The 24050-nt window shown below is 37.8% G+C and overlaps 1 long non-coding RNA gene and 2 pseudogenes across 1 annotated transcript in view; 1 reads left to right on the forward strand and 2 right to left on the reverse strand.

Moving 5' to 3' along the window:
* Window positions 1-1768: 1768 nt before the first annotated feature.
* LOC107512207 overlaps window positions 1769-24050 on the forward strand; it is a 66013-nt gene continuing 43731 nt past the window's right edge. Inside the window, exons 1-2 of the long non-coding RNA XR_001597219.2 lie at window positions 1769-2588; window positions 3101-3194. This is a non-coding gene — a long non-coding RNA (uncharacterized LOC107512207). The remainder of the gene's footprint in view (window positions 2589-3100; window positions 3195-24050) is intronic.
* Window positions 5172-5290, reverse strand: LOC118607142 (annotated as a pseudogene).
* On the reverse strand, window positions 11500-11616 carry LOC118606963 (annotated as a pseudogene).

Below are 24050 nucleotides of genomic sequence, written 5' to 3' on the forward strand. Positions count from 1 at the left end.
TAAAAAGATCAATGGTGACATTTAGGAACCATTTCAGGGAGGCAGAAGAAATGAACATCAAATGGTGATGAGTGAACAATCAAATATGAAGGAACCGAGAGGCCTCTAGCATAGATGTCACCTGAGTGCTCATCAGAAATGCAGTTTCTTGGGTCCTCATTGAATCAGTCTGCATGCTAACAGCATTTCCCAGGTGATTCACATGCATAAAAATGTTTGAGAAGCCTAGTATTCGGAGTAGCTGGTAGAGCAATAAAGTTGACAGTAGTATCTTGAGGTGGGAGCATAATGTAAAGAAGAGTTTTTCAGAATTGGGGAGCTGAGCACAGATCTTTAGTTTGAACGAAAGGGACAGGAGGAAGGGAGGATGTTCAAAAGGAGAAAACAGAGTTGATGAAGAAAGGAAGTAGATGCAACCAGGAGTCAGAAGAAAGAAGCTTCTCCTTCTGCAAGGAGGACAGAGGGTGCAGGGAGTGGAGAGGGAGATGCGGTCATAGAAAGTAGAGAAAAGATGGTCGTTTTCTTCCCATGGCCTTGAGGACAGGGGCAGCCCTGGGTGATCTATTTGGAGATCCCAAGACACAGCCACACCTTAGTAATGATTCATGGAAGAAAAACAGGTAAGCAGGGGGATCTATAGCCAATGTACAATTGCCGTTGCTGTGACTTCTGGGACACTGGAAAGAGAGTCATTCAAAGTTATTTCCTCTACTTTAAAAAAATTTTTTTTTTTTTTTTGTTAAATGGCTTTATTGCATCTTAAGTAATATATCTCTCTCGCATATGGTTTCCTTAAATTGGAAGGTCACACTAAAATTAAGTTTTCATATGATTATTATGAATTTAGCATCCAAACTATGTTCATGGGCCAGTCATTATTTGCAAACTTGTTTTATAGGTAAAACAAAAAAGAATCAAAAGGGATGCAGGCTAAAAAAGAACTCTGAAGAATTTTTCATGAAAAAATTAAAATGGGGCTTCTCTTGTTTTTCCTTTTGTTAGATGCAGGTCTACTACATAATGAATGCATGTGTTTATTCAGGATACCACTAGAAAACTTGCAAAGCACTTCTACTCATACAATGAATGTAACAAGAAGGTATGAGAAGTAATAGAACAATCTGCAGGCCAGATGCTGCTGTTTAATGTTTGATTTCCAAAAGGAAACCACAAAAACCTTTGACTGTAAAAATTATTGGCACCCTTTGAAAAATTTGCTCAAGAGGAGAAGCGTGTCATAAGAATTTGGAAAGGGGACCAAGTCTTTTCCCCCTTGGCACTCTCCATGCTCTTAAAATCAGAAGCAATCTTTTGAATCATAACTTTAAAAACAGATTTAAAAAATGCTTCTTGTGCCTTCCCATTGGCGTGGATTTTGATACAGGGAGGCAGGCAAAAGTGTGGGAGATAATATGATTATGGGAACTGTGTGGAGAGCAGTAAAGAGAGGAACCTGCTAAAGGTGAAGGACAAGTCCAGAAAAGAGATTTTGCACATTAAAGAGAAATTTCTTCTGTTTCACAAATTTTCTTAGGGTCACTCTAAAATGTTTTCCCTCAATTCATGGGAATTTAGTATTCATGTTATTTGAATGGCTGAGTAGTTATTTGCAAACTTATTTTTTAAATAATTCTAATTTTTTATCCATGGTTTTCATTTTTATTAACATGAAAGTTCAATTTTCCAGTACTCCACTTGGAGTTAAGATTGAAAATATGCTCCTCCTTTCTTTTTCTTTTTCTTTTTTTTTCAAGTGATTGTGAAAGAAAGCAGAGACGTAATATACTCTGTGCAATAGGTAGGGTTTGAGGCTTTTTAATCCAGTGCAAATACAGTAAATTGACTGAAATATATCCAAAATCTTACACCACTATTTGTCAAACACTTAACGTCTGCTTTAAAGTCACAGAGCTCCCAGATGTTTTCATTTTACAACAAAACTGGTTTCATGCAATTTCACAGTTGATATTTTTATAGAAATTGAAGTTGAAAAGTCTTAATTCATTCTCACCTACTTGGCTTCAGTTTAAAATCTTCTTATAATTTAGGTAGATAGTTGCAGAAATAAAACTCCCCTTAAAGTATGGAAAGTCAAAGTGGTAGTTGCTATAGCAATGTGCCTTTGCCTCGCCTGTGTTGGAAATGGCACTCTGTCACACAGAAGTCTCTGCTGGTGCTATCTGCCACCATAGATCTCTTCCTCAAGGCAGTTTCAATGAACAGTATGGGCATCTCACACAAGTGGAAAATTTCCATCCTTGATATGTGCCAGCAGATAGGTGGTTTCAAAGGCCTGCAGCTGCTTGTTGTGTTGAAATTTTGCTGAGACAGAAAATCATGCCTTGCACATCCCAGAATTTCTTTATTTTTCCTTTTTCTCCAAGAAGGACTAGTTGAAAATTAAAACGTGTATAGAGTAGGATAGCAAGATTTTAACGAATTTCCAGTAACATCAGTCACTGTGCAAGAGAACAGCCCAGCAGTATCTATTTCTCCTAGCTTCAAGCAATTAAGTAAACACCACTCATCTCTGGAGTCCAGAGTCCAGGCCTTCCTTACCACTGGTGGAGTGACTTCACTGCAGTCTGGTGAGCAGATCATCTCATTGCAATAGCCACCAAGCCTCTGAGTTACTGCTTGGAGGGAGGGTGACAGCTTTTGAGGTCTCTCATAAGCCTTCTAGCCAAAGTTTGCAAAATTGGGAGCTTATAGGAGACAGACAGGAGATGTAATTGAGCAAGGCAAGCAGGTGGAGACTTGGAGAACCAGAGAGCTCTTGCCCAATATAAAGGCCCTGGGCTGGTTTAAAGTGGCCAGCCCTTCTTGGCGACAGACAGCTGTTGTCTACAGAAGTATGGCTTCATATTGCCAGATCTTTGGATTTGTCAAGAGAAGCCAGATACGTATGAGAAATCTATTTATTATAAACTATAGGCAACAAATTTATAAAATGTTTTTGAATACTTGACAAAGTGTTCAATTCTTTGCTCAGATGCCATCTTCTCATTAAGGATTTCCCTGACCACCCTATTTTAAATGACACCCCATACCCTATCCTGGCTCTTCCTTATCCCTTTCTCTGCTTTGTCTTTCTCCATAGCACGTATTGCTACCCAAGACTGAGGACAGAAGCTTTTATCTGATTGCTGCTCTTCTGGATGTCTAGCATCAAGAGCAGTGTTTGGCTCACAGAGGTACTTGAGAATATTATTGAATGAATAAGTACTGGTCCGATAGAGAGAAAGTGAAACACCTAGGATGCAAAATTTAAGTAGGCGCTGAGCTTGCATGACCATAGAAGTGAGTGCCTCTTGATATTTTGTATCTTAGTTGCCAAACTCTCCTTAGACACTGCCCTAGACACTGCCATGCTGAAGCAATTGATGCAGTAGTGGTCTCTGATACAATTCTGAGGGAGGCATGAGAGAGAAGGAAAGGAATTAGAGTATTTAAAAATTAATGTACCACTATTATTTAAACATTCATAACTCTGACAGATCTCCAATATTCCCATCAACAGCACAGATGATATTAACCAAGAATGACACGGTGATCTTGGGTTAGAATGCAAATCTTCTGGGGATTGGGAATTGGAGTTTATGCTCTCTTCTGCATTTTTGCATAGAAAAGCATAAAACATAGTGAACTCGTGAAAATTTTCCATCAGCAAGGAAAGGCAGAATTGATTTCAAGTCTAGGCACAAGATAACCAGACTTGAAAGTGCATGTTTATTGAAAACAACCAAAATGTAGAAAAAATTGAAAAGATAATTAATGTCTGTGGAAGAGGTATTATAATTTATTTTCAATTTTAAATCAAACCAAAACTTTGAATGAAAAGAAATAAATATAAGAGAATTTTCAGATACTGTAACAAGGGCCAGACAACATTTTTCACATATACTTTTACTGGCTTAAAGGAATGTCGTTCTGTACTCATACCTACCAAAGTGACAATTGGCCGTGATATATAGGATTAACATAACGGCAAATGTTATAGGTTGTTAAACAGGAAATTTGGATTGAGGCGCTGAGATATGATAACTATCAGGTGCCAAGGAGGGTAATAAAAATGGGGCAGATGAAAATGCAGATTTTTAAAGGAACTGTTGGAGAACTGGTTTCTCAAGCAGAGTTGCAGCGTGAGGGACCTATCGAGGGAACTTGTAAAGAATCCACAATAGTCCTTGTGGGGAAATCAGCCTTAAATATCTGCCATGCCAGATAGTGCAAAGCCTTTTAGAATGACGATAGTCAAGGAAGAACTTTATGTACTTCTTTTTCCGCTCCCCTGGTCAGAGGAGCCTTGCTTAGCAGGTTGAGAGAGAAAAGGCACCATCACTCTTCTGAGAAGCCTGCCTGGGAGGAGAGGGAAAATATTTAACATTAAATCAAAGAAAGAGTTGCATATTACTTGGGACTGGGCACCTGCATTATCTAATAGAGACTGTTTTGTGACATAAAGTCACCTAGGAAGGTCTATTAAGTGTTAACAGAAAAGTCATAGAACATGCTGGATTTCATTCCGGGAAAGGGGAAACAAAAACAATTTTTTAAATGAATTTTTTAAAATTTATTTTTCAATTACAGTTGTTATGCAATATTATATTCGCTTCATGTATACACATAGTGAGTAGACACATATACCGTACGAAGTGATCACCCTGGTAAGTCTAGTACTCATCAGACACCATGCATAGTTATAGTATTGACTACATTCCCTATGCTGTACTTTACATCCCCAGGGCTATATCTATAACTGGCAATTTGTATTTCTTAATCCCTTTCACCTTTACATGCAAACCCCCCAGCCCCCTCCCATCTGGCGACCATCTCTGTATCTATGTATTTAAAAACTAAGCGAGTTTTAAAGAGACAGTGAGAGACAAAGTTCTAATTTTCTTTCAATCACATTTCATGAACGTGCTCATTCAATGTACTAATTACCAAGGGCTAATAAAACCCTGCAGTAATCCTATGACTAGTCTCTGAAATTATTGTTAACTTGCTCTTATGAAGAATAAGAACAGTTTAATAAGAATGGAAAGAAAAAACGATCAAGTGTAGGAACTGGGAGTTAAAGAGGTTTCTTAGTTCAGGCTGCTGTAACAGAGGCCCATAGATGTGGTTCTATTTATTTGTTTGTTTGTTTGTTTGTTTGTTTATTAAAAGGCCTGCAGCACCCAGTATTCCTAGGTGGTCTCCCACCCAAGTACTAACCAGGCCTGACCCTGCTTAACTTCTGAGATCAGATGAGATTGGGCGCATTCAGGGTGGCATGGCTGTAGACCACAGATGTTGTTTAAACAACAAATACTTATTTCTCACAGTCTGGAAGCTGGGAAGTCCCAGATCAAGGTGGCACAGATCTGATGTTTGCTGATGGCACTCTTTCTGACTTACAAATAGTGATCTGCTAGTTGTATCCTCACAAGGCAGAGAGAACAGAGAGGACACAAATTCTCCTGTCTCTTCTTGAAAGGACATTAATCCCATCACAGAGGTCCACCCTCATGATCTAATTAGCTCCCAAAGGCCCCATCTCCAATTACCATCACACTGGGGATTATGGTTTTAACACAGGAGGTTTGGGGGGCTACACACATTCAGTCTCCAGTAAGAAGTGAAGATGCTCAGAGTAAAGGTCTTGGAAGGAGGAGCCAACTAGTTCTGGGGAGCTTGGTGGTCGGGTCTATCCTCTTTTTGAGACTTTATCCCTCACCACTTACAGAAGATGAGATTTTCCCTTGCAAAAAAGAATCTATCACTCTTAGTTCACACTTTCAATCCAGATGTTGTAAAATGAGATACCGAAGCATAATTCACAGACTCTAATAAGTTAGATAACTAGTAATACATCGTCAAATAAAACAAGAAAGTGGAAGGAAAGCAATCTTGGAAGACAGAGTAGGATCTGCCACTTACGGTTCTGTGCATCTCAGTTTCCTTGTCTATAAAAATACGCATGTTAATAATGCTTTTAGAATTGTTAGATGGATTAAATGAGAACATACACATAAATAAAGCCTCTTAGAAAATTTTGGACCACAGCCAGCATTCAGTAAATGAGAGCTATTGTTATTAAAGTAAATTCTAGAAAGCTCATCATTTTCATTGGAAAAAAAATCCCATGAATCATTATATTGCTTATCTCTGTTGTCTTCGTTATTATAAACATTCTTGCAGAATATTTATATTGGAACAAATGTATTTATTTAGTGTAATTTGCCTGTCTAACATTAATAGTACAAAGAAGTATGTGACAGAAGACTTGTATAATGATCAAAGAAAAACCTCCACATATACCCTTTTAGAAGATTACCTCTTTTTAATTTTATTTCACACCCTATAAATATATTTGGAGAGTTACAATAATTTCAAAATTCCTTAAGAAGAATATGAGAGCTGTTCTAAAGTGAACAATTTTTTCCTAGCTTCTCTGTCTTTAAAAGGGAAAAGTCTAATTTGTGTAGGGTGATAGAGACCCACTCTAATGAAGTAAAAGTAACATCTAATGCGAACAGTTTTGTGACTTTTTTTGGTCTTATGCCATCTTAGTAAAAATATTTGTAGGACCTGAAAAACAAATTGGGCCAGTTTCTCAGAGTCCCAGAGGGTGATTGGTGACTTTTTTTTTTTTTAATATCTGTAGTTTTCAGAAGTTTCAATAAGATATTGCTTAAGTTATGGCTAATAGAAAACAGGTATCATCATTGCACGTGCCAATATGGCTACCTGGATCACGAGTTATCAATAATGGATAAGAATGGATAATCAGATTCTGGCCCTTTCTTAGCCAGTAAAAAGTTGTGATCTTGAGAGTGCTTGTATAAGTTATTTCACAGGTAAATATTTGAAGATTGACATTAGAATGTTCATGTATGTATCACATCTATATCTAGGTCTCTTATTTTTAATGACCTCTGTACACATGGACTGCTTTGGGGACTGTTCTCCCTTGCTAGAACTCAGGTTGTGAGTCTCTTGGTGAAGTGCTGGTGCACTTGTGAACCAGGGTGGGGATCCTGTGAGGATGGGGAACAGGATATATAGTTTCAAAATTTTACTTTCTACTACCCAAATTGTATCTTGATTGTAGTGGTAGTTATATGTATGTATACACATTTGTCAAAACTCACTGAACTTTACATTTAAAAAGGGTGCACTTAATTATATTTACACGTCAATTTAATTATATCGCAATAAAATGATTAAAAATAATTACACTCCAATCAGATTATTAAAAAATAAAAAATAAAATTTTAAAACCTGCCAAAGAAAAAGCCTTGCAGTGGCTTCTATTTGCCTATAAAATTAAATTTATGCTGCCAAAAAAAGATATTTAAAACTCTCTACTATATGGATCCAAGCTACTTTCAGTAAAGGTTTTTAACCTATTTTATATCATGGACCCATTTGTGGTCTGGTAAAAACTGTGACTCATTCTCAGAGCAACGTTTTTTAATACATAAAATAAAACACATAGGAGTACAAAGGGAATCAATTATATGAAAATTACATCAAAATACTGATAAAATTTGCGATGTAGTATATTTACTTTTTTATTAACTCACAAAATAACAAGAGTTAGCATAAGTCTCATAACTATCATACTTTCAAAGTATTGAAGGGTATGAACAATAGTTCGGCAGTCCCCAACATTTTTGGCACCAGGGACAGATGCTCCCATGAGAATCTAATGTCTGATGATCTGAGGTGGAGCTGAGCTGGTGATGCTGGCACTGGGGAGCAGCTGCACATACAGGTGAAGCTTTGCTCTTTTGCCCGCCACTCACCTCCTGCTGTGTGGCCTGTTTCCTAACAGGCCACAGACCAGTACCAAGGCATGGAGACCCCTGGTTTAAGATAACCGAACAACTTTAAAGTGAAAAGAAATAATCTGCGAATTGTATTGGTGACAGTTACACATACTGCTAACACTATTGTGATTTTTTTCTGGCCCACATTCAAAATGTAAGAAAATTCTAAATTTCACTTAGAAGTTTGTGAAAATAAAGATGGATTTTTTTCTCCCATGAAATTCAACATCCTTCCACACACACACACACACCATTCCTTGCCTGCCTTATTTCATGGTTGAGAACTCCTGCCTATTTTCTAGTTCTCCTAGAAGCCCCAAGACACCCTTGACTTGAGTGCAGGGGTCACCTATCAGAAACCCTGAAGAGACAGCAGGTAACATGACTAAATGACAGGCTAAGTCAGACAGTGGAGAAGGATGACTGATCCAAAGCCTACGTCTTCCCTCATGCACTCAAATATCACATTTGTTTTTTACAAAAAAAAAAAAGAAGAAGAAGAAAGAAAAAACAATAATATACTAGCTAAATAAAGATTAGTCTAGAGTTGGCCACTGTGTAGCTACTATTTAATCAACCAGGACGAACGGCCAGTTCTTCTCCTCCCACCTTCCCCTGTCACATCTCCAGAGTTTTGCTTATGTAGAAATTATGTCCCCTCTAATCTCTATTAATCAAAATGCAACTTGTTCAGAGGTTGGCATTTCCTGCTTCCCCTAGCTGGAAGTCATCTGGCCCTTCTCTGCTTGATTCAAATCAATCTCTCTCTCTCTCTCTCTCTCCCTCCCCCCCCCCTCTGTTTTTAAATACAGGTTATATTTTGCCTTGCGTTTATTAATGTACATGTTTCACCTTCTCCAATCCATTAGGAGCTTCTCAAGAGCAAGATGACACCACGTTTCTCTTTGCATTTCCCACAGTACCTGCTCACTGGTGTATGCAAGGCTGAGGAGACACAGTAAAGTCAGACTGACTGTTGAACCAGCCTGTGCCTCCCACCTCTCTCTGACGCATGTCTTTATCTCTTTTATTTATGAGTTCTAATTCTTCAACCACTAGAAATAAAGCCTTGACATAATTTTTCTTTCATGGAAGGGCTTACAGTGTAAGCCACAAACCTCGCAGCTAGAAAAGTAATTGATGTCATTTAAAGTCTTCATTCAAGAATGGGCATTTATTTGTGTAATCTTTCATTCCCTTTATAAACTAGGTAAGAGCTTGCTGTGTGAAATACATCAGGTTGGGACTGACGGGATACACACACTGTTTGTGAAACAGTTTCTTAGTAGCCTAGAGACAAGGAGATTAACACCTCTTCACAAAGGACACTCATTCCTCATATGCAGTTGAGTGGCCAAAGTAGCATTCTATTAATGGTCTGTCAGCAGTGCCCAAGACCTCGCTGAATACCTATAGCTGTGGATTCCATGAAGTTACATTTAAAAACATGATAAACAATAAAATGTTAGTTTATATCCTAGCTTTTAAATTCTTTGCAGTGTGACCTTGAGTAAGTTACTAAAGATCTCTGAAGCTCAGTTTTGTTATTTGTAAAATATGAATGGTAGTAACATCTACACCCTAGAATTGATTTACGATTAAATGAGTTTACACATGTGCAGCACTTTCAACAGTGCCCAGCATATAATTAGTGCTCTGTGAATGTCACAAGTGTTAGCTACAACAAAACTCCTCCCAAATATCTGTTTCTTATTACATACCTGTTATGGGCTAGACAATGGGTTATATTAGAGATATAAAGCTGAAAAAAACATAGCTTTTTCCTCAAGGAGCTCATAACATAATGTAATGTTTTTCAACCTATATACTGGAGATTCCTTAGGAAGCCTTTTTGTGAGAATCTATTTATTCATCATACTGAATAAATAATCTGTCTCAGATACATATGTTTTACTTTAAAAACTTGCATAGTTACTTAGGGATTAATAAATGCCCAAATCATTTAGGACTCCTTATTTCATAATTTTTGTCATTACATATTATCTCAACCAATATTAAGGGAACAAATGTGATCATGTGATAGTCCCTAACATTTTTTGGAGGATATTACAAATAGCTTCTTATGGTCCAGTTGTCCGGATCTACTGAGGGAGCAGACAGTACAGTCTGATAGAAACCCAAATAATCATGTCTGCTTACGCATAAAGGGAATTCTACCCCTGAAGAGTAGCAGTCAGTACCATGGCACTGCAGGGTGGAGACTGAGTCTCAGGGAATATTTAATCAGGAGTTTCTAGGTGCTCCGCAAAAGATTGGGAAGCATTCACAAAGAAGACAGACATAGAGAGAAACTCCCACATTGGCCCAACACAATGGGCTTCTGTTCAGGAGCAAACTCTACTGTTGTTTCTTTGATCTTGCTGAAGAAGGAGAAGGTCTCCAAGATTTGCACCATCAGAGGGGTCCAGTCTGGGGTTGCTAAGCTGGACTTCTGTGTCCTTGGTGTGGTTACTGATGGAGGTAACCACCAGCAAGATGGAGGCCAAAGGGAAGCATTTGAGTCCCTTTTCTCTGCTGATGTTCTGGTATCATGTATGTTCATCCTCATGTAGTCAGTTGCTAACCTGCAGGCATAAGTTCTTAGAACGTCTCTTTTTATAATAAATCGCAGTGCATGTGTGGGGAGAGGGGGAGTGTGTGTGAGTTGGATTTGATAGCTGTCGCAATTTGAATTTTCTGTCTTGGCAGTCCTCCTAGGTAAAGTCTTTAAAAGACTGCAGTGACTTTTCTGGCAGGATTACTGGGGACTATTGCCAACACTAAGCAACTCATACTAGCAGAGATTAGATATGAGAGAACCTCCTACATTTTCTTTTAAAGTCCCATGCTTTAAAACAGGTATGGTGCAATGTTCTTTCATAGAAGAGATCATTAATATTTACTTTCTGGTCCAGAGCAGGTCAGTGCCCTTTGCTGCAGACGATCTCAGTGATCCTTTGGTAGTTATATCAGTCTCAAGCCATTTACTAATCTCCATGGAAAAAGAAATCTCCCTGTTTTGTGTTTTACTTTGCTTTGTTTGATTTTTGTTTTTCTTGTCTGGAAATTAATGTCTTTAATTACTCCCAGAAAAATCACAATTTAGCACCAAGTTTGTTAGCTAGCTAGCAGATAGCAGACACTCCATACAAATTTACAAATGTATTGACTGATTAAAGATATGATTATTCACAGACCAGTCAAACTCCAAGACCTCCTTAGTACATTTACCTTCTCTTACTCAAAAAGCTGCTGTGGGCCTGATGAACAAGTGGTGATGTTTAGTAGTTGAAAACATAAGCTTTGCAGTTAAACACACCAGTATGTAAACGCTGGCTCTGCAAATATCTAGAATGGTGATCTGAAGGACAAGCTCTTTGATTTTCAGTTTTTTCTTCATTAAAATATGATGAATGAAACCTACCTTATTAAGTGCTAAGAGAATTGAATGAAATAGATTTTCCCAAATGTCAATCATTTGCAACTTGACTGTATAATTTTTGCCATATTCAAATACCACTTGTGCTCTTCTCATAATGTTTTCTTTAAATTACCTCAGTTTTGTTTTTGTTTGTTTGTTTGTTTGTTTTTTAGGCAAGGCAACCCTTTATTGACTTCACTGATTGCAAGGACTTTGTCAGCTTACAATCCCTTATTTTTTTATTATTATTATTTTTTATACCTACAGCGCTGGTCTTCCTAGGTGGTCTCCCATCCAAGTACTAACCAGGCCCAACCTTGCTTAGCTTCTGAGATCAGATGGAATCAGGCTTGTTCAGAGTGGCATGGCATAGACTTAACTCAGTTTTTATATACAGATTAATTTTGAAAGGTAAATGGACACTGTTATCACCTCCCTGGTGGTAGTATTTAACTATAAAAACAAATATAATGGAGACTAAACAATATTACAAAGTGCCAGGCGGTTATTTTTGCCTGCTAAAGTCTCTGGCCTAAAGTCTGCCCTCTTTATTAAAAAGAAAGATTGCTGTTAGGTGTTAAAGATATATTAGCCCTAGCCCGATGTTTTCTTTTTTATATAATCAAAGAACTAAAAAAAAACGATCGAAAGGGAAGAACTTTTTCACTACTTAATTTGATGTAACTCAATGCCCTGCTTAATATTGTCCCAGGCATCTCTGATTGCATGTGTGTCACATTCTAGAAAGCTGAGATAAAATTCTTGAAGACATATACACCTCAAAGATGCAGCCGTACTGGATCTTTGCAGGTACAAAATCCACTTAATGCAGTTTGACACAATAGAAAGAAGAGACTGCTGTAGACTCCCTCAAACTATTCAATTTTTCACAAAGGATTTTGACGTCAAATCCCAAACCAAACAATAGATTTTAAAATTTAAAAATCAATCCTGGCCTCAGGAGAGGCTGGGAACCCCCACCTAGCTACAGCACTCTCAGCTAGGAGTGGCATTCTGCAATGATGGGAGAAATGGGAGAGGAAGATCCTTTTGAAAACTCTTATCCCGGTCTCCATCTCCTTAGAGTCTGTTATAGGATGAACAACCAACCCTCGGTACTTCAAAATGTGATGTGATTGGAGCTATGGTCTTTAAAGAGATAATTAAGTTAAAGTGAGGTCATTAGGATGAGTCCCTATCCAATATAACTGGAGTTTTATGAAAAGAGATTAAGACACAGACACACACAGAAGAAAGACCATGTGAATACACAGGGAGAAGATGCTCATTTACAAGCCAAGGAGAGAGGCCTCAGAGAAAGCAATCCTGCCAAAACCTTGATCTTGGACTTCCAGCTTTCAGAATTATAACATAATAAGTTTCTGTTGTTTAAGCCACCTAGTCTGTGGTACTTTATTTTAGCAGCTGTGTCAGACTATATGGAGTCAAGGGAAAGTTTATCACTCTTCAATAATGACTCTCAATGTCATACACAGATGGTGTTTTTGAGAGAGCCATGATTATCTGACTTTATACATATATTTTATTATTTACCATTCTTCCAATCTGGCTATCCAAATTCTTCAGTGAAAAAAAAAAAAAAGGTCTAGAAAAGGCTTGGTTATTTTGTCAGTTTAAAAGACATGCTTCAGTGAAGTTTTATATAATCTTGATGAGTTAGAGTATCTTAAATGTCAAAATAGAATTCTGTCGCTTGGCCTGTTCAAGTCCCAGATAAACTTATTTTCCCTCTTTTGACCTTTGTATCACTTTTACTCCTTATGTACAAAAATAGCATTTCAACTTTGTTGAAGTAATCTTGCCCACAAGTTCTAAGGTGACACTTAACTGTTTGCCATCTTCGTGTCCTTTCTCTTTTCCCACTTTTCCCTCACCCTTCTTTTTATCAACATTGAGTCAACTAAAGGCTCTACCCTAAAGCTCTGACCATCCTTCCCACTACTCATGTATTTCGGAGCATCCTTGGCATGCATAGCACTCTACTAAAGTGCCAGTCAACGTTTAAGTCCCTTAAGTTCATTATACTCTATGCTCATGGTGTCCAAAGAATGCAGTACAGCCAGAATCTCAAAGGCTTTCCTATCTAGGACTAAGGGGAAATTCTCTTTGTGACTGTGTGTAGCTACCTCTAAGAGTCTTGACTGTCCCTTATTCTTTTTTCTTTTTTTCTTTTTCTTCTTTTAATTATTTTTTTAACATTTTATTTTTTCTCCTCCCATCTGACTGTCCCTAATTAATGTGTATATTTGCCGTTGTATATTCTGTCTCTTGAGAAAAGCTCTCCAAGCCTTGTGCATTCAAAGTTCACATATGACTTCTTTGAATATCACCTGTAATCACAAACATTGGCCAAACAGGCCAGCACTTAAGAAGGTTAAGTGCCTCTTGGCTGACCACTTTGTTAAGTGAGACAAAGTTGTTTGAAAGTTTTATGGAAGAAAAGGTGTTTTGAGGCCCTTCATTCAACCAGTTCATCCAGGAGTAATAAGCGAATGTTAGAGACAAATAACATGTTTCATCATAAACTATGATGCAGGTGAAGAAGAAAAGGAACAAAGCAAAGAAAGCCCACAAACCTTCAGATAAATAGGGGGTCACTCAAGTCCCTGGAGCCTCTGATAACTTAGTATTACATAGAAGACACAAAATTGCATATTAGAAACCACTAGTATAAAGAGCAGCTCAGAGCCATAAATGGAAAGGTGACAGTGATTACTCACTGTTTTTTTCTCCTCCGTGGCCACTGTTTCTTCTTGGGAGTAAATGTCTCCCTCCTTGAGTTTTTCCTGGCCTGATTTCAGGGCCTACCTCTTAGTCATCTAATATGTTCAGATTCATAAATTTTTGTGAAACCTCAGCCTATGAATAGATCCCTTATCCGGTTTGAAAGTTTTTGCACAGTTGGAGTTTAGAAAATCTACTGAAGGGGAAGACAAAGGTTGTTGCTTGAGTTCTGATCACCGTACTTGCATACCTTGGGTTTCTATGCCAGAAAAGTCCAGTGTTTTTTCTTCTTCTTAAATAACTCCGTATTTTTCTCCACAACTGTGATTTATAGAAAGTGAGGCTGGACATGCCCTCCCTGATTCCTGCACCTTCCCCTGGACACACACACTGGCATATGGACACACTGACAACCAACACTTTAAATATCGAACTTGTCTGGTGTATGGCCATTTGTCAGTCAAGCTCTGTTCTGTTTCTGTGTGTTTTAAAGTAATGGCAAAGGTCACATCTCCAATGCCTACTGTGCTTTTGTTTTTGTGTCCTTGCTTCTACATGTCTCCAGGCCTAGGGCCTCCTTGCCTGGATTAAATTTAGTACTGTGCAATAGGCCCCATCACGAAATACTCTAGGAAGAATAGCCAAATACTCAATGGCTCCAAGCAATATCTAGCTTTGATCGTTGGCTGGATCTCTGAGGTCCCTCGAATGCTAAAACTTTCTCTTCTCATCTTAGTCTGTCTGTCTTTTAGTTTGTTTTCTCTTTGTATCCAGTGTTGCTACCTGGCGATTGAGATTCAAAATTATGCCTGAGGGTTTATAATTTGCAAGTAATATAAAAAAGAAAGGGATAACAGCCTCGTTAAAGTGTGCGGAGCTCTTCCAAAGTTTCTCTGTGAAGAGCAGAGCCCAGGAGTCTGGGTGCCAAACCCTTCTGGGAGCAGATTGCATTTCTGTCTCTTGGAAAAGGTGCCCTCATAGTGCATCCTTTTTTCCCCTCTCTTATGTTTTGGCCCAGTTTTCTAAAACATTTTTTTGCTTATGGCCTTCTGTAGTAGAAAATGGACTAGTTAACTAGGAGTAAATAGTAGTACAGAGCCATCTATTACATATCAAAATAATGGAAAGCATGTTTTCTAGCCTCATTTCTGCCCATGATATTTAGTCCCTTCCTTTACCACAGGCAGCATACTAGAGTCATTCACTCATTCATTCATGGACAGATGTTTATTAAGGAGGAGGCACTATGAGCAAGTCTGACGGGGTCCCTGATCTCACCCATTCACATGCTAGGCGAATGCAGTATATGTAACACTTTTGCCTAAATCTCAAGAGGGTCCTGAGAAACTGTGGCGGATGAACTTTTAGGTGGCCCCTGAAAATCCTGTCTTCTGTTACTCATGTTCTCTGCTTGAGTAAGGGCCAGATCTGTGACTTCTGGCAACAGAACATGGCGAAGGTAATGATTACAATAGGATATATGAGTCCATCTTGCTTGCATACTTGCTCTAAAAACTCCCTCGCTGACTTTGAAGAGGTAAGAGGCTCTTGGGTGGGTGGGAGTGGAGGGGTCATCTATGTGGCAAGAAGCTGAGGGCAGCCATCGGCCAACAACCAGCAAGCAGCCAAAGCACTCAGGCCTACAGCTGCAAGGGACTGAATTCTGCCAGCACCCTGAGTGAGCTTGGAGATGGAATCTCCCCCAGGCTGGTGGATGTTCTGGCTGCAGCCTTTTGTGAGCCAGATAAGCCATTGCTAGACTCCTGGTCCACAGAAACTGTGAAATAATACATGAGTGTTGTTCGAAGCTGCTAAGATTGTGGAAATTTGATGTAGTATAGAAAACTAATACAGAGACCCCATGGACAAGAGAAGTAACCTAGCCCAGAGCTGTCCCATAGGCTCCTATAGCTGGTTAGGCTGGCTTCCTTTGTCCATCTCCAATATATTCCTTCAGGTTGTTGGGTTGCCAAATTGTGACTTTTCCACAGAACTTCCCTGACCTGGGAAAATGTATTTACAACCTGCCTGACTCCTAGACTCCTTTAAATCAGAAAAATAATTGAGCAGAGTTGTCTGAAGCAAGATCATAGACAAAGAGACATCCCTGAAAATCTGTTTAAGTTAAACACAGTATCATTGAAGATATTCAAAAGACTTGTCCTCTTCTACCCCAGCCCCCTCACTCCTAAGTACCTTTCTAGACCTCAGATTCCCACTGCTGGAGAAATTGTCTTAAGGTTGTCCATTTAATTACATGTGGTACCTTTCCATTTAATTTTCTCATCTATAAAATGAGTATAATAATAGTACCCATCTCCTATCATTGTCATGAGAGAAAATTGGTTAATATATATGAATCGTATAATTGCTTAGCACATTGTGAATACTATATAAATGTATGCAATTATTATTGATATGTTTTATAGTGTTATTACTTATTATAACCAGGCAAAGTGGGCTAGACTTTGGGAATACAGATATGTATAAGTCATAGATCCTGCCCTGTAGCTAGTTCCTTATCTATTAGAGAGCTAAGTTCTGAAAGGAGAGATGAACAGGGCAAGAAGTTCTATGGAGTGGTGGCTTAAAATCAGCAATACAAATTTCAGAACCACATACAGCATTCTAGAACCATATTACCTTCACCTACATTTTCATTTTCACAGGGGCAGTCCAGGTAAGGGGAGGGGGGACTACAAACACTCATCATAGCCATAGAATTATTATTCATGATAAATTACATACATACTAAATATATACTAAATACAATAAATACTTCTGGTTTCGATGAATATGTAAGTCACAGAAAAGTTATATTTGATTGCTCTTAGGAATACCAGTAGGAAATTTAAGGGTGAAAATAACCTTTTGTGATGGACAGAAATAGAATGCTAGTCCCCATTCTCTGAGGACACAGTACCTTTTTGTGAATGGAACTTGATGAAGCAAAGGGGAAGTGGGCTGCCCTGTTCTGTACGGGATAGTTGTTAATAATGAATATCTCACGGACAAGCCTTGGCCTCCAAACCAACAAGCCATTAAGAATTAGATCCGTATCTCCTTGGGGTTTCTTGATTAAGATATTTTCCAGGATAAGGAAAAATGAGATTGTACCTTTATGAGATCATGTTGTATTATAATTGGTTGCTGATATGTGTGTCTCAATCCATGGTTGAGTTTTGTATTTCTTCTTTTTACCTCTCTACCAGGCATGGTATCTACAAATAACAAAATATCCTATCTAATTCCCAATAATGAGTCACTAAATGCTGATTAATAAAAGGAGACAAATAATATTCAAAAGCAGGGCAAAATAACTCTGTAATTCAATAGTTCTTATTCCTATTTGTGGGTTCCCACATTGTGGGAACATTTTAACCAATTTGATATAATTCTGGTAGGAATAGAATTTCAATCTGGAAGTGAGGGACTTTGTTTAAATATAACAATAATCAGTTTCTTGAAACCTTCCCTAGACCTTCTTCCTAAATACTGGATACAGTGCGTGCTTTTTTCTCTGACATAGAAAGGACAAAAAAGAAGCCTTCGGTGCTCTTCTCCTGAACTCCTACTCTGCCAGGCTTTATAAATTTTTGTATACCAAGTAAAACCAGATATTTTGATTTCTTCCTCTGGCCTATCACGAGATGCTTTGATTTTTACCATTGAAGTTGTTCTTTACAGTTTGAGATCTGTGAAAATCAAAGCATCTTTGTTGTTAAAGATCCTGTAATGGTTAATTTTATGTGATGACTTACCTGGACTAAGGGGTGCCCAGATAGCTGGTCAAGCATTATTCCTGGGTGTGTTTTGAGGGTGTTTCTAGAAGAGAGAAGTTTTTGAATTGATAGACTGAATACAGAAGAGTGTGTGCTGATATGAGTGGGTGTCAGCCAATCCCCTGAAAGCCTGAATGGGACAAAATGGAGGAGGAAGGGCAAATGCGTTCTTTTTGCTTGAGCTAGAAAGTCCACCTCTTCCTGCCCTTAGACATCATTGTTCCTGATTCTCCCAGAGTGTGGGCCTTCGTACTCTTTCTGGCATTTACGTCATTGACTGCTGGAATCTGAAGCCTTTGGACTCAGACTGAATTACACCACTGGCTTTCCTGGTTCTCCAGTTTGCATACTACATATCATGAGACTTCCCCACCTGCATAATTACATGAGCTAATTCCTGTAATAAGTCTCCTTTTATATACATATCCGTATATTTTATTGGTTCAGTTTCTCTGGATAACCCTAATTAATACACAATTCTTTGCATATCGGCTAGTGAACGTATTAGTTTTCCTATTATCAGCTAGTGAACATATTAGTTTTGCTAGAGTAGGGGGAATGTGAAAATGGGGCATCACAGGAGGTAGAGTTTGTACTGATTAAAAAGAGGGGCTTGTGATAGAATCTAAGCCTCTTCTTTCTCTAAAATGAGAATCCAATTACTTAATTGAGGTCATTTGCTAATTTAATGTAATGGTTTGTATGAAAATATCAACCTATAGTAAAACAATCAATACTTATTAACTATTCCTATTACGTTTTGATTAGGAGGCAGGAAAAGGAGAGGAAAGGTTAAAAGATTGGGTGCCATCTACCATTGTGTGGAAGATGGAGGGGCTGCAGGAGAGAGAGTTTTAAAAGTAGTGATACTTGAAAAGCTACAAATTTCTCTAAACTCATCATTTTGCAAAGGGTCATTTCTGGGTGTTCATACATGTGCTAATATTTTCTAAAAGAATAATATGCCTGTTCCTCACAAAATTCCTGGGATTCAGATGCTTTTCATATATGCTTTGTCCAATAGAGTATGGTAGGCAGAATAATGGCTCACAAAAATTGTACATATCCTGATTGCTAGATTTTGTAAGTATGTTACCCTACATGGCAAAAAGAACTTTGCAGTTGTAACGAAGATTATGAACCTTGAAATAGGGAAATTATCCTGGTTTATCTGAGTTAGACCCATCTAACCATATAAGCCCTTAAAAGAGGAAGGCAAAAGTGTCAGTCACAGAGATATGGCTGAATAAGAAAGAGGAAAGATCCAGTGCTTCAGAAGTACTCACCCCCCTACTGCTGGCTTTGGGGATGGAGGAAAGAGGCCAGGAGCCAAGCAATGCAGGCAGCCTCCAGGACCTTGGCAAGGCCCTCAGCTGACAGCCAGCAAAGAAATGGGGACTTTGGTTCTACAACCATAAGGAACTGAATTCTGTCATCAACTCATATGATTAAGGAAATAAATTGTCCCCTAAAGTCTTCAGAAAGAAATGCAGTCCTGCTGACATTTTGATTTTAACCCACTGAGAACCATTCTGTACTTCTAACATGGAGAGCTATCAGATTCTATAATTTTTGTTGTTGAAATCGCTAAATTATTGGTAATTTGTTTTGATAGCAATATAAAAGTAATACATAAAATAAAGACAAAAGTATCACTTCATTTCATTCATTCATTATTCACTCATTCATTTTTCATACATTCACCGAGCAGCTATAGTGAACCAGGCACTGAGCCAGTTGCTGATGATAAAAGTGTGAGTAAGATACAGTCCCAGTTCTCAACATATTTATAGAAAGTCAGTAGAAGGACCAGAAAAAAGTTTCTGACTCGCCACACAGCTTGTTCTGCCTTAATTCTCTGAATTACTCAACCTTACCTCTTTCCTACAAATTCAAAACAATTAGTCACAGTAGGGGTGTGTCATGTTTTGTAAACACATTGGCGTGGATGTAGCATAGGCAAATTAAGGAAAAGCTAATGGATTTTTCCTCTTTGGTCTATGTGCAATGGGATCACGGGTTTGTTATACTTCATTGTGGAACTTTGGCCACTTATTAAACACCCACGTCACACTGCTGTGGCCCACTGACACAGCAACATCCTCTTTCCTCAGCAAAGCGGCCTAGGCCGGGGCTTCCCAGTCCTTGGTGTGCCTAAAATATCATCTGGAAGGTTTATTAAAACAAAGATTGCTGGGCCCCACCTCCAGAGATTATGAGTCAGCAGGTTTGGTTTGAGGCCGGAGAATTTGAATTTCTAACAAGTTCCCAGATGGTGCTTCCTGTACATAGGCTGCATTTTGAGTGTCTTTAGTGGATCAATCTTTGTTTATTGATAAATAGGACTGTTGGAGCCAGGATGGTCAGAAACAGACAAACCTCAAAAACATCTAGTCTATAAGTCAGACAAATGGGTCTGAGACCCTTGCCATCACAAACATGTCCTCAATGATATGGTTTAAAAAAAAAGAAGGAAGGAAGGGAAAGAAATGAAAAGGAAGGAAGGAAGGAAGGAAGGAAGGAAGGAAGGAAGGAAGGAAGGACAGGAATGACTTGACAGACGCAAATACTCCCTCACCCCCTTCCTTCTTCCTGCGTGCTTTCTGTCTTTCTTTTTCTCTCTCTGCTCTCTCTCTCTCTTCTCTTTTCTCTCTGCCCCTCCCTCCCTCCCTCCTCCTACCCATCCCTCCCTCCTCATCCCTCCATGCATCACTAACGAAAGAAGAAGAGAAAGAAAAGAGACAACCTCCTCCCCCACCCTCGCTGCCACCAAAAAAACCCCCGAAGCATTGAAATCACTACTTATGCAACTCAGCATGAGGATGGAGCATGTGTCCCACTGAAGGACAAGCCAGGTGATTACACAATATGCTCTGTGGACACTGAGAGCCTCCCATGTGTTGCCGCCTCTTTTCACCCCCAACCGCTGTTATTCTCCCCTCACCAAATTCTGTTGCCCTTCCGTGAACTTTTAAAAGTCAAAGGGCATACTGCAATGTGTTGACAGAGACAACTGCTAATGACGTATTGCTCAGCCCTCTGTCATTTCCCTAAAGATCTTTGATCTGAGAAATGAAATGACCATAAATCTCAATACAGGGATTCCAGGCAATAATCTTGAACTCTTAAATTGAGTACTTGTACATGTCATATCATTTTGATTGGCCTTATGATTCCTGGTTCCTCTTTTAAGATTTAGAAAGATAAAATGGGATTTGGGTCTATTGTTTGGAAAAATCCAGTGGAAATTCCAAAGTATCCTCTGGATAATTTGAAAAAGCAGCAGTATCATAAATCAGGATTTTGTCAAATACTGCTTGCTTTACTAAAAAGAAAAATATAATCTTTGTTGTAGAAATTGGTTTTTGTTTAAGTCCTCTTTCTAAAAAAATTTTATTCTAGAGCTATAGGAAGATGGTTTATCTCCAGATGACTGTGGTAATGTTATTTCCTTTGTGCTGGGTCTCTGCAAAATGAAAGAGACTTTTTTGACATATGGACTTTTACATGTCTATAAAACTATAAACCAGAGTAAAAGACCATTATTGCTTTTATTTGTTAAAAGATTATTTCATTTTCTTTTGCTCTAAAACAGGAATTCTTCAAAAAACAAAAAAAAATGCCTTCAGCACCTGGTATTTTTTGGTGATCTCCCATTAAAGCAGGAATTCTTATTTTGTGCCAAGAACCTCTCTGAAATCTGGTGATGCCTACAGACTTCTTCTTATAATAATGTTTTAAATGCATTAAAAACACCAAGTATAGTGCTACAAATATAAACAATTTTGTGAATACAGTTACCTAAATAACAAGTCAAATTTATGATATGGTTATACATATACTTCTTTATTAATGCATTAACTATGGTCTAGCAACGGGTATACTACTTACTATAATTTTGAAGTAGTGATGAGCAGAAATAGTATTTCAAAATATCTACAACAACTTAATGGGTATGAATATATCTATGATTTCCACTGGAGATAAAGACACAAGTGTCTATTACTGTGGTTTGCTGTCTACATTCTTAATTGAAAAAAAATCTAGATTTCAGATAGAGGTTAGTAAAATAAAGATATAATTATTCCCATCTAGGTCCATGGACTCTCTGAAGTCTATCCTTAGGCATACTTGGGGGTCAATTGACCACAGGTTGAGATAATCGGTCTAAATCGCTCCTGATTTTAATGTCTGCCTTCCCTCTGAGCTTCTTTTTTTGAACTCTAAATTTTAGTGAGTTTAAGGAAAGGATTTCTGTCAGTCTTTAACAAATAGAGGCTATTGTCCTTTTGTAGAAAAAACTTCTTGGCTTCTTATGGCATTCCGGAAACTAATGATCCAGGTCTCTGACCCTCATGGATTTTTAATTATTTAGGTAGCATGCTGATCCATTGTCTGAAACTTTTCTAAACAAACAACAGTGAGGTATATATAATACATGTGAAAAAAAAAAAGTTTATTCCCCCACCCAACTTCCACTCTCTTGCCAGGAAGGAAACCCCAGGTAGCAGTGCATTGATGTGTGATACACACTTTATAATTCTCTAATCTTCATATGCCAATGGGAACACGGATATATTAGTGTACTTAGCAGTAACTAAGAAAAAAGAAAGTACTCGATTTATTTTATCAAGTTTAATATCTTATAATTCAGGCTCCAAAAAAAGATTACCTATGTTTTCTTTCACATGCAAAAAATATCCCAGGAAAGTTCTCTCAGATCCAGTTTGGGGCAGATGCCAACTCTTGATCCAATCTCTCCTGGCTGGGATGAGTAGAGAATTTAATCAAGTTAATACAATGGTGCTTCTGCTATAATCACGTAAATATGTAGGTTGAAAAATTTTGTTCTTGGAAAGGAACTGAGCAGATGCCTCTACTAACCAACATTTAGAAGGCTGATGATACTTTGTCCTTGGCCTAAAATAGAATGGAGACCTGCATGGAAAGTGAGAGAATGAGGATTCTCTTTCTCTTTGTTATGAAGAAGGAACGATAGCTCATTCTCTTTTAAGGTTATTTCTGTGTTACTATTTCATAGACTAAAATTTGGGAATTTTTTTTTAAGTGTAATAAAGCAATAATACATCTCATATCTCTTTAAGACAACCTCTGCCAACACTGTGAGCTGTACTATCTTCCTGTCTTTTTCTTTTGACTGTCTGGATTTGAACATTTACATCAGTGGTAATTGCACTTGACTACATATTAGATTCACCTAGGGTAGCTTTGAAAACTAGTCATGCCTGGATCCCATCCCCAGAGATTCTGACACAATTGATTTGGGGTGTGTTCTGGTCATTGTAGCTTTTTGAAAATCCCTAGGTGATTCTAAGGTCCAGCCAAAGTTGAGAACCACTAACTTGGTTGTTGTCATTTTTTTTTTATTTACACAAGTAAATGTATAAAGACATTTTTTTTTTCAAACATTGTTCTTGGTTTTTAAAACATTTTTCAAAGTACATGGAATAGGGATTCTTAAACTCTGACATGCAATATTTAACATGCAGATTTTGTATAAGTGTGAGATTAGATCTAGGAATGTGTTTTTTTCATAAGCTTGTTTTTCCTTTTTTATAAAAGTTTTTATTTTGAAATAAGTTAACATTTATAAAAGAATTACTGAGAATTCCCCTATATCCTTCATCTAATTTCAAATATCTTAAGTAATCATGATATACTTAATCGAAACTAAGAAAGTAACATAAGTATAATACTATTAGTTAAACTACAGATTTTATTTGGATTTCACCTTTTTTTCCAATAATGTCTTTTTTCTGTTTCAGGATCCAGTCTAGGATATCATGTTACATTTAGTTGTCATTTCTTCTTGGTCTCCTTCAATCTGTAACAGTACTTCGGTCTTTCCTTATGTTTCATGACTTTGACTCTCTTGAAGAGTATTAATTAGTTATTCCTCCTTTTACTTTCAACACATCTTAGAATCCTCCTTTGTGATAACCACTGATAACTCTTTTGTATCCTTCTAGATTTTTTCCTATTTAAACAGGTATGAGTAGTAATACATACATTATATAATAATATAAATATTGTTGAGCAACTTGCTTTTATTCATGTAACAATTCAGTTTTATGATCCTTTATGATAATATATAGAATGTTTAAGTTAGCATTTGTATTCCCTGGAAAAGATAAAGTATGTTCTATATAGAGAACCTTCTGTAGCAGTTGGTGTTCAAAAAAGTAGAACCAAAATATTAGGGGATAGTAATACAGAGAACACATTTTTCTGATTTTGTTTAAAATTCTCATACAGACTTGA

Source organism: Rousettus aegyptiacus, unplaced genomic scaffold (assembly GCF_014176215.1).
Source record: "Rousettus aegyptiacus isolate mRouAeg1 unplaced genomic scaffold, mRouAeg1.p scaffold_m13_p_8, whole genome shotgun sequence".
Taxonomy (NCBI): domain Eukaryota; kingdom Metazoa; phylum Chordata; class Mammalia; order Chiroptera; family Pteropodidae; genus Rousettus; species Rousettus aegyptiacus.